The sequence below is a fragment of the Nelumbo lutea genome, chromosome 2 (assembly GCF_056320005.1).
Source record: "Nelumbo lutea isolate HS-2025 chromosome 2, American lotus-T2T, whole genome shotgun sequence".
Classification (NCBI taxonomy): domain Eukaryota; kingdom Viridiplantae; phylum Streptophyta; class Magnoliopsida; order Proteales; family Nelumbonaceae; genus Nelumbo; species Nelumbo lutea.
The window spans coordinates 112,267,108-112,278,073 of NC_142685.1; positions in this window are offsets into that span (position 1 = coordinate 112,267,108).

Here is a 10,966-nt window from a genome sequence, read left to right on the forward strand (position 1 = left end):
TTTTAAGTCACTAAAAATGCCCATCATACCCTAAAATCCCAAAAATACCCTTTCATTCCAAATTCCGAAATGCCCTTGACCAAATTACCAAAATGCCCTTCAAAGCCAAAATACCCCCTTCTTCCAATTTCCCAAAATACCCCTTGCCCAAATTCCCAAAACACCCTTTCTTCTAAAATGACCAAAATGCCCTTCATTCCTTAAATTACCTGAATGCCCCTCCAAGCTTACCCATTTGGACCCCAAATCACCAATTTTCCCTCTAAACCCAAATCATTAAATTATCCTTTTTATCCCAAATTACCAAATTTCCCCAAGATCGTAAATTACTAAATTACCCTTTGGACCCCAAGTTATTGAACCCTTCTATCCCTTTAAACCCTAACTTACCCAAAACCCCCTTCCATTTTTGAGAGTTGACATAACTCCCCCTCCCTCCTATTATAAATAGAAGGCTCCATTCCCATGACAGGAGGTGGGATGAGAGGAGTTTGAAGGGGGGATCAGATGAGAGAATAGAGGTCGAGGGGACGAGCGGAAGGATGCCTGAATTGAATAGGCTCGAATTCAATCAATGAGAGTTTTCTCTCATTCGTTTTAAAAAGGCTGGAAGAGAGAGGAGTGGTCTGGCTAGGATAAGTTGAGAGAGAGAGGGAGAGAGGTCGGAGAAGAGAGGGCTTTCGAATAAAGAGGAGAACTCTCTCAAATTGAGAGTTTGAGAGAGATAGATCGAAGGAGATTAGAGAGAGAAAGGAGAAAATAGAAGAGAAGGCTTCAAGAGAGAAAAACAAAGAGACAATAGGGGTTTTGAAGAGCGAGAGGTTCATTCAAGGAGAAAGAGAGTTGAAGCTGGTTCGAACAAGAATGATTTGTTGTTCAAGAGCTCGATTCTCCCATCTTCTATCAAAAACCTAGGAAATATCTCGACTTTCACATTTCTCAGCTGGGGGAGTCGACTATCGCTCTTCCTTCCGTGAGTTTTCTTTTGTCGTTTGTGCATCAACCTTCACCAGTTCCTAGTTCGAAATCCATCTGAAGCACCATTACCTAATTTCCACCTTTCAACAAAGATTGAATCCCTCTAGCCTACTACAGCATTGTTGTTTCATTCAAGGTCACAAGAGGTAAAAACTGATTACCTCATACCCCCAAGCTCCTGTCAAAACATGATTCAATATTTAGAATAATCTTGATTTGGTTTCGGTTATCTATCTATTCATGTTTAGTGTTTGTTTCTTCCTTTGTTTTTTTATTAGCCGCATTAGTCTTACTTTTTCTCGTGCATTCAAGGTCGAACTCGAGAACCATCAGGTCATTTGGAAATTGAAAGGTTGTTGTAATTTCTTTTTCTTTTACTCTTTAGCTTGACCAGCTAAGTATGATGGTGGGGGTTCTGATAGAAAAGGGGTGAGAATTCATCCTTTAGCTCAAGCCCTTGCATCCAAAAGGGGTCAGTTTGGAGGGGAGAAGAGGAAATTCCATATCCTTCCTAGCTGGTGGATAATCTGGTCTCTCAGTTTGAATTTAAAATAAATAGGGAATTATAGTGTCCACAGATAGGGGTGCCTAACCCCTTTCCTCTCTCTCTCTCTCTCAACTTACCCAGATTAGCCTTGTCTTGGCTGATTGATATGGAGTCGTTGTTAATTCTAAAAGTTTCATGAAATTTAAATCCGGGAGGCCCATCACTCCCAGTTATGTATTTTGATGGGTGGCGATTCCGTCTGTTCAGCCATGAAGTGAACAACTGGGATTTTTTCCGACGTTTACACTAGGACCATCACTATGTCATCGACCTTGACCTACCCCTAAATCTCGACCTCCACTATGCCCACCAATACAATTAAGCATAGGACCACCTAGGCTCCCTTGGACTCCATGTCCATGTCCACCTCTTCTATTCCCATGACCTCCCCCTCTTGCCGCAACAAAAGCAAACATATCGAGGTTGCTAATCCAGCCTTCGTTCCGCCACCACCTAAGGTCCCGTCAGTCCCATTCGAGGGAGTAGCCATGGAAGGTGGCGCAGAAGAACGCGAGGTCCCGGCGCAAGGGCAGTACCCTCAGTCTGAGCAGTCCCACCCCTTCGCCTCCGCGTGGTTCCCTACTGGGGAATGGGAAAGCGTCATTGATTTCACCATGGCTTCGCGAAGGAGCCGAAAGGCAGTCATCCATGAGGAGGTCGCCAGCTGGGGGGATGGACACAAAGCAGCTCGCTATGCTGGCCTCAGCTCACTGCATGGTGGTAAGTGGCTGCTTTTTTCTTCTTTTCCCTTCTTCTCCTTTTTTTTTCTTTTTTTTTTTTTGACCTCGGCCTTTTGTTGGCAGGTGAACTTCGTCATTCACGCCATGGCCCTCCAGACCAACATCCACTCTGGTGACGCTCTCGCTCAAAGGTCAAACGTGCAGAAGCTCCTGGGTGAACTCGACCGAGCCCAAGGTGAAATCCTTCAGGCTCGAAAGGGGAGCGAGGCCTAGGAGCTACTCGTCCGGGACTAAGAAGCACAGATCGCCCGAATGTATGAAGAGAGTGCTCGCTACCGGGAGGAGTCGTCGAGTGTGATAGCGGAGAGGGAGCTTCTTCGCCAATAGGTCTAGGACCTGGAGTCCACGCTTCAAGATCGGACTCGGAACTTCGACGCCATGGTGGACGCTGAGCGAGCTAAAGAGGTGTAGGACTTCAAAGACTCCTAGGAGTACCACGACCTCCAAGTGGAGTACGGCTCGAGCTCCTACCATTCGGGATTCAAGCTCTGGCGATGGTTGGTCCGGAAGAAGTTCTCCAGGCTCAACCTTGAGGGCATAATGATGAAGGGTCTGGATCTAGAGACGGCGGACATGGCAGAGGAGGAGGAGCCTGACTCTCCGGAGGACGACGAGGACGTGGAGGCGGCGGAACCTTGAGGCCAGTTGCTGCTCTTTTTTTTTTTCTTCTGAATGAATTTTGAAGTGGTTGTTCCCGGGTGTCTGAACCCGGTTTTAAATATTTCTTTTTTGATGAACTCTCTCAGGTGGTTGGGCTCAGTTTTTTCTTTGTTTTTGATGAACTTCTCTCGGGCCGTTAGGCCCGGTGTTTTGTTTATAAGAACTAGTAGTTTTTGTTTTTTCTTGCTAAGTGTTGTGTGCTCTTTACTTTCTGCCAAAGCGACTTTATCACTCAAGCTGTTAGAGCTACATACCCGAAGTAGGGTCTTTCAGTATTTCTTACCCCGAATTGTTCCTTGGTACTTGGGGTAGTCTTATGGTATACCCGAGGTGGTTATTATAGTAAGCCCGAGCTTTATGCACCTGGGTTAAGTTGACATAGATTGTCCCTTATCGGGTTCAACTAGTATATCGTGGCGAGCTACACTTCATAGGGTTCCCACCCGAACTGTATGCACTTGGGTTAAGTTGACGTAGGTTGTCCCTTATCGGGTTCAACTAGTATACCGTGGCGAGCTACACTTCATAGGGTTCCCGCCCGAGCTGCCTATGCCTTCGGTATTAATACTTAGCATTTGTCGATGAAACAGTTAGGTCTTACACAGGGCCGAAGTCTTAGCTAGCTTGGCGTTTTAGCCCTTAGGCTGATGGAGTGACTTATAGTCCACTCTTGGAGTTCGCCCATGCCATGGAGGCAACTGGGTCTTATCGCGTCGAGGCCTTCGTTAGCTCAGCATTTTGGCCCTTAAACTCTAGGAGTGACTCGTGGTCTACTCAGTAATTTATAGGTAATATTGCCTTAAGTTGACAATATTCCATGCTCGAGATACTTGTTTCCCTTCTAGGGTTTCGAGCTCGTATGTTCCTTCCCCGAGCACCCGCTTTACTCAGTAGGGTCCTTCCCAATTTGGCCCAAGCTTACCAACACCGGGCTCAGGCACCATAACTTTACGAAGGACCAGGTCGTCGACGTGGAGGTTCCGCTTCTTGACCCTGGCGTTATATACCGAGCTACTCTCTGCTGGTAGGCCGCGGTCCTAATATATGTGAGGTCTTGTACTTCGTCAAGTAGGTCGAGGTTGGTGCGTAGCTCGTCTTCATTTGCCTTGTCATCATACACTTCTAGTCGTAGCAAGGGAACCTCGATCTTGGTTGGGATGATTGCTTTAGTGCCTTAGGTGAGATTGAAGGGAGTCTTGCTTGTAGCGATCTTCATTGTGGTCTGATAAGCCCATAGAACACTGGGTAGCTCATCTGCCCATAGTCCTTTAGCTCCGTCTAGGCATGCCTTTAGTCCATGGAGGATAGCTCTATTCGTGACTTCCGCTTGGCCGTTTGCTTGAGGGTGTGCGACTGAGGTAAAGTTTTATCAAGTTCCCATGTCTTGGCACCAGTTATGGAATTTAATGTCCTCAAACTACTTACCATTGTCAAAGATCAGTACCCGAGGTAACCCGAAGCGGCACATTGTACTTTTCCAAAAGAAGTTATGTACATTCTGAGCTGTGATTGTTACGAGAGGTTCAACTTCTACCCACTTAGTGAAATAATCAATTGCTACCACTAAGAACCTTCTCTGGCTTGTCGCTGGTGGAAACGGTCCGAGTATATCAATCCCCTACTATGCGAAAGGCCACGGGCTAGTGAGATACTTCAGGTTGGCGGAAGGTTGATGGTGGATATTGGCATGCTTCTAACACTTGTCACACTTTCTTACGAGCTCGATCGCATCTGCTTTCATTGTTGGCCAGTAGTACCCCTGTCGTAGCGCTTTTTGGGCAATGGCCCTACCCCCCAATGTCCGCTACATAGGCCCTCATGAGTGTCGCGGAGCACGAGCTTGGCTTTGGAAGGTCATAAGCAACGTAGGTAGGGGAGCGTGTAAGATCTTCGGTATAGCCGTTCATCTATTATAACGTATTTGGCCGCCTGACGCTCTACCCTTCTGGCGGCGTTGCAATCTGCATGAGGGTCTCATGTAGCAGGAACCTCGCGAGCAGATCAATCTAGCTCGGATTTGCTTGAACGACAGGAGCGACCTCCTCTACCCCCCAAGAATGGTAGGCCGATGCATGTTCTCTATGTACACGGTTCTCATGGTATTATCATTGTTGCTGGCTAACCGAGATGGGGCATCGGCCTCAGTGTTCTCCAATCTCGGGATTTGCTTGATGAAGTGTGACTAGAAGTTTAGCAGAGCCTCTTTTACTTTGCTAAGTAGGCGATCATGGTTGGTTCGCGAGCTTCGTATTTGCCTGTGACTTGATTGACCACGAGCTGGGAATCACTGCAAATGATGATATGCTTGGCTTTCACTTCCTTTGCTAGAGCCAGCCTGGCTTTTAATGCCTCGTACTTTGCTTCATTGTTGGATGCCGCGAACTCGAAGTGTAGTGCATACTCCAGTTTTGTGTCGCTTGGGCCGTACAGAACGATTCTGGCTCCGCTGCCCTACTGGTTTAACGAGCCATCTACGTGAAGGATCCAGGGCTCCTCATCCCAGTTCGCACTTGGCCTAACTAGGAGAGATGCTGCACTGGTTGCTACCTCACGGTGCTCGAACTCAACCGGCCTGGGAACTTCGGGCTCGCCCGAGCTAGGGGCCTCGTGCTCAACCGGCCTGGGGACTTCGAAGCTGAAAGCTCATTCCGCGATGAAGTCTGCTAAGGCTTGGGCCTTGATAGCAATTCGCGAAATGTATTGGAGGTCGTACTCGCTGAGCTCAATGGCCCACTTCATCAGTCTACCAGAGACATCGAGCTTGAGCAGAACTTGCCTCAGAAGTTTGTTGGTGAGAACGACGACAATGTGAGCTTGGAAGTACGGACGAAGCTTCTGGGCTGCAATAACTAGTGCATAGGCCATCTTTTCTATCTCTAGATATCTCATCTCTGCTTGCTGCAACACTTTACTAACATAGTAGATAGGTCGTTGGACCCGATCTACCTCCTTTATCAGTACCGAGCTGACCACATCGTCACTTGCTGAGAGGTACAGTTCTAAAACATCGCCCTCCTCGGGCCGGGTTAAGACCGGTATACTGGCGAGGTACCTTTTAAACTCATCGAATGCGAGTTGGCACTCTTCGGTCCATTCAAAACCTTTGCTTTTAATTGCCTTAAAGAAAGGCAAGCAGCGGTTTGCCGATTTGGACATGAAGCGGCTTAGAGCAGCTATTCGACCATTCAGCCTCTGAACCTCCTTTAGTTTTCGGGGTGGTCTCATGTCTAGTATGGCCTTTATTTTATCTAGGTTGGCCTTAATGCCATGCCGGTTGACGATGTACCCTAGGAATTTACCCGATGTGACACCGAAGACACACTTATTCGGGTTCAATTTCATGTTAAATTTATGCAAAATTTCAAAAACCAAATGCAAGTCTTGTGTTAAATCATGCGAAAATTGGGTTTTGACGACCATGTCATCTACATAACATTTTATTTTTCTGCCAATCAATGGCTCAAACAATTTATTTACAAGTCTCTAGAAGGTTGCCCCGACATTCTTTAGCCCAAAGGGCATGACCTTGTAACAATACAGGTCGTGCTCGGTTATGAAGGCAGTCTTTTCTTCATCAGCTGGGTCCATCCTGATTTGGTTGTATCCCGAATAGGCGTATAGGAAACTCAATAACTCATGCCTTGAGGTCGCGTCCACTAGACGGTCGATCCTGGGGAGTGGGAAGCAGTACTTTGGGCAAGCTCGGTTCAAGTATGTGTAGTCAACGTACATGCGCCATTTACCGTTAGCCTTTTTTACCAGAACGGGGTTGGCCACCCAGCTCGGGTAATAGATTTCCCTGATAAAGTCGGCTGTGAGGAGCTTCCCGACCTCCTCATCGACTGCCCTCCATCACTCTGGGGCTAAGTTTTATTCCTTTTGTCTAACGGGCCTAACTATATGATCAGTATTAAGCCTGTGAGTTATGATGCTAGGGTCTATGCCGGGCATCTCCGCCGTTGACCATGCAAAAATATCTAAATTTTCAAGTAGGAAGCGTACCAGTTGAGATCGCAAAGGCTCCTCAATGGAAGCGCCGATCTGAAGTGTCCGGGCCGGGTCCTCTGTCGATGCTGGGATGGAGACGGTCTCTTCCGTGGGTGCAGCTCACTCCTCGCACTACTCCATAGGTCACTCCAGCCTGAGGTCGCCGGCCACCTTGGCTTTCCCTTTGAGGGCGGCGACATAGCACTTGCGAGACTCAAGCTGGTCACCTCGCGCTATCCCGATTCCGAAGTCCATGGGGAACTTCATTGCCAAATAGTAAGTGGAGACCACAACACGTAGGGAATGGATGATCGACCGACCTACTATGGCATTGTACGGGGAAGGGGTTGCGACCACTAAGAAGTTGTGGTTGAGCCTCACAATGCTAGACCAGGTGCCGACTTCCACAGGTAATGTAATCCTTCCTAGGGGCCTGACTTCCTCTCCGCTGAAGCCTACCAATGTAGTATTCCTGGGCTTCAAGTCGCTTTCTTGGAGCTAGAGCTGGTCGAATGCTGCTTTGAAGAGGATATTTGTCGAGTTGCCAGAGTCGATGAGGACACGCCTGACTTCAAAGTCATTAATCTTTATCTTTATGACGAGCGCATCATCATGGGGGTAGTGGACCCCATGCGTGTCGTCCTCTGTGAAGAAGATCAGGTCTTCTGTCCTTGGCCGCTTCGAGGGATTCTGCTCTTCCCTAGCGGCCTCACGAGCTGATGTCCAAGCTGTAGCCGAAGTGCAGCCCGCGACAATCGAACCTCCGATGATCACGTGGATAGTCCCCTGAACTGGTCTCTCTTCAGGGAGCTACCTTTGCGGTTGCTCTGCCTGCCTGCTGGATTCAGGAGTATCTCTACTCTGCTCCCCTACCGACCTTTTTTATTATTATTATTATTTTGTACAAATTTTCTCAAGTATCTGCGACGGATGAGCTCTTATATCTCATCGCGGAGGTTTTTACAATTTTTGGTGCTATGACTGTGGTCTTTGTGGAAATTACAATACAAATTTTTATTTCTTACACTAGGATCTGCCTTCAGCCGAAGTGGCAACTTCACATACAGGGCGTCCTTGATCGCCATAAGGATCTCGGCCCGCTTCGCATTTAGGGGCGTGTAGTATGTTCTTTCGGCTGTTGGAGCTCAGAAAGGCTGACTCGGCCTTGCCCCCTGAGCTTGGTCCTTCTTCTTCTTGCTATCACCCTGAGTTGAGGGCTTTGTTTCCCTTTTCCTTTTCTCGAGGGCTTGTTCACCTTTCTGGTTGATCTCCTCCTCCGTCCCTTTAAATCAATCCACGAGCTTGAGGAACTCGGTCACAGTCTTGGGCTGATTAACAACCACATGCCACTTGAATTCTTTGTGGGTAATGCCTCGCTTGGCCGCGGTGAGCCGAACTGCAGGGTCCAAGTCAGGTATTTGCAAACAAGCATCACTGAACCGCTTGATATAACTCCGAATGGACTCCCCTTCCTTCTGGATTATGCCAAGGAGGCTTTCCTGAGTTCTTGGGCACCTCTTGCTGGTGACAAAATGGGAAGTGAAGACTTGCACGAACTGCGCCCAGCTTCTTATCGATCCGGGCGCAAGGTTTCAGTACCATGTGCGGGCCACCCCTTTGAAGGTGGTGGAGAAATCCACACACATACAGGATTCACTGGCCCTTTCCAGGTGCATCTGGGACTAGAAGGCATCAAGATGGTCATTCGGATCGAATAATCCGTCATATTTATCTAGGGGAGGAAGCTTAAAGTCCTTTGGCATAGGAACAACAAGAAGTTTTGGCGACAGAGGGGAAGGAACTGAAAGGAGAGGAGTAGCTTTTACTTCGCCTGAGCTTACCTCCTCCTTACCCTTGAGCTCGGGCAAGATGCGAGTGGCAGTTTGGCGAGCTTGTCGGCGCCTCCGCTACTGCTTCGTTGGCTCGGTGTTGGTGCTACTTGCTTCAGTATTATCGAGCTCAAGGGGCTCGGACTGCTGATGATAGCTGTGAACCGAAGGGCCCCACCTATAATCTACGGCTAGGACCTCAAACTAGTTTTCAGTGAGCGAGATCTCGAACTAAGAGTGCTGAGGTGATGCGGGCTTGAGCGGCTGGGAGGCCCCCGACCTGCCTACAGGCTCCGAGGCGGTGGTGATTGGTCTCTCCTTCCTGCCGTGGGACGAGGCTTGACTCCTGAAAGGATTCTGGGTTTGAGAGGCCTCTCCCCGACGAGGACGTTCGCTTCGACGGGAGGGCTTGGCTTGCTTCATGGCAGGATGCCGAGGAGGAAGCGACTACTGGGCCTAAGGCAGTGAAGGGAATTGTTGTTGGTACTAGTACTGAGAAACTTGATGCAGCACTTGCTGCTGGTAAAGTTGAAATTGCTGGAACTATTGCATTTGAGCTTGCATGGCTCGCATGCACTGCACTAGGACTTCGAGCTGGTTTTGGTTGACCACTGGGGGAACAACAGAAGGTTTAGTGAAGGTTGTTCCAACCGTGGAAAGGAGTGGAGCGTTCACAGGTGCCACTGTGCGAGTCACGTTCAAGCTGGGAACTCCGTCCACAGAGAGGGGGATGGTGAACTGTCCAATGCAAACAGTGGGGAGCTGAGGTTGTTCCCCATAAGCATTTTGGTTGTCACTATGTCCGACATTGCTAGAGGAAGCCATGAATGTTGGGTTCTTAGAGAAAGTTGCAGAGATTAGAGGAAGGCTTTTTGAAGCGTTTTTCACAGACGGTGCCAAATGATGCAACGTGATCTGGACACTCCTCGCTGGCAGATGTCTGGCTCCTAGTTGGCGATGGACAGTACCTGAGGAGAGGAAGGTGAAGGATTCCCGGGGAGCTTGCCCGGTGGGAATACTCCAATGCTTAAGTTAGAACACTTGAGAGAGTTGTAAAGGATGCAAATAAAGCAAAGAGTGCAGATAACGCTAGATCAATTAAATTCAAGATACCTTCGCCCCTTCGACCCTGGGGCCTTTAAATGCGGATGTTATTGTCAAATTGGGCATAACCGCCACTGGCCCTCTGTTGCAGTCGTTATTTTCCAAGGTTGCGCAGGTAACTATTGCAGAGTACTGCCCAATCGGATGAGAGACATGACTCGGAAAGGACAGACACGCCACCACTTGCCGAGAGATGTGGGTGTAGTCTGCTGGGCTGGCAGGGACTGTGCCGTCAGTCAGGAGATGTGATGCAGTCTGTTGGGTACGGTCTCGTCAAATAAGAAGCTTCCTGAAGACGCCGCGTCGCTTAACAACGAGCTACCTTGTAGCGAGCTCCTGAAGGTATCCCGAGGTGATTCCACCTTAGGTCGCCTTTGGAGCAGTCTTCCTACCTAAGTATTGGAGCGCGCTGATTCTCTCAGCTCGCGAGCTGGGATATACTTGGCTTGGAGTATTCCCTTTCCACATACCGGGGTCCTTGAGCTCGCGTTGTAGCGAGCTCACTCCGTGGCAAGCTGTAATGTAGCAAGTTGTCCTGCGAGGACTTTAAGGAGCTCGTTACTCAGTTGTAGCTAGGCTGTCATGCTGAGTTGTTGCTTACGTTGAGTCACATCCACGTGTCGCCTTCTTAGGAGGTCAGGTCAAATCACCATCCATCAGTATCGTTTGACAAGTTTTTTAGAAACATCTTCTAGTAGCCCAAATAGCCAAAAGACATATTATGTTTTGGGACCTTGTCTTTAACTACAAAGATCATTTGGCAAGTGGCTCGTTCCATCAAGATTTTAAAAATGCATTTGGATTCTATTTATCACACAAAAAAACTAGAAATCTTCATCCAAAGCTTTCATAGAATTCAATGTTTTTGGTCTTTTTGGCTCTTCCCGTTCACGCATCTTCTGGTCTTACTAGCTTTTGGTTACCAAATGGAAAAGATCGATTTTAGGTCTTTCGAGCTTGTTAAAAACTATAAGACCACATGGAAAGACTTGCCAAATGCCACCAAAGTTTCTTTAACTTCTCTCATAACTTCGATGTAGAATCTTACTCCATAATGTTAAACATAATATCATCAGTTAGGAGCAATCGAATTGTATTAACACACTTTGACTCAATGTCCT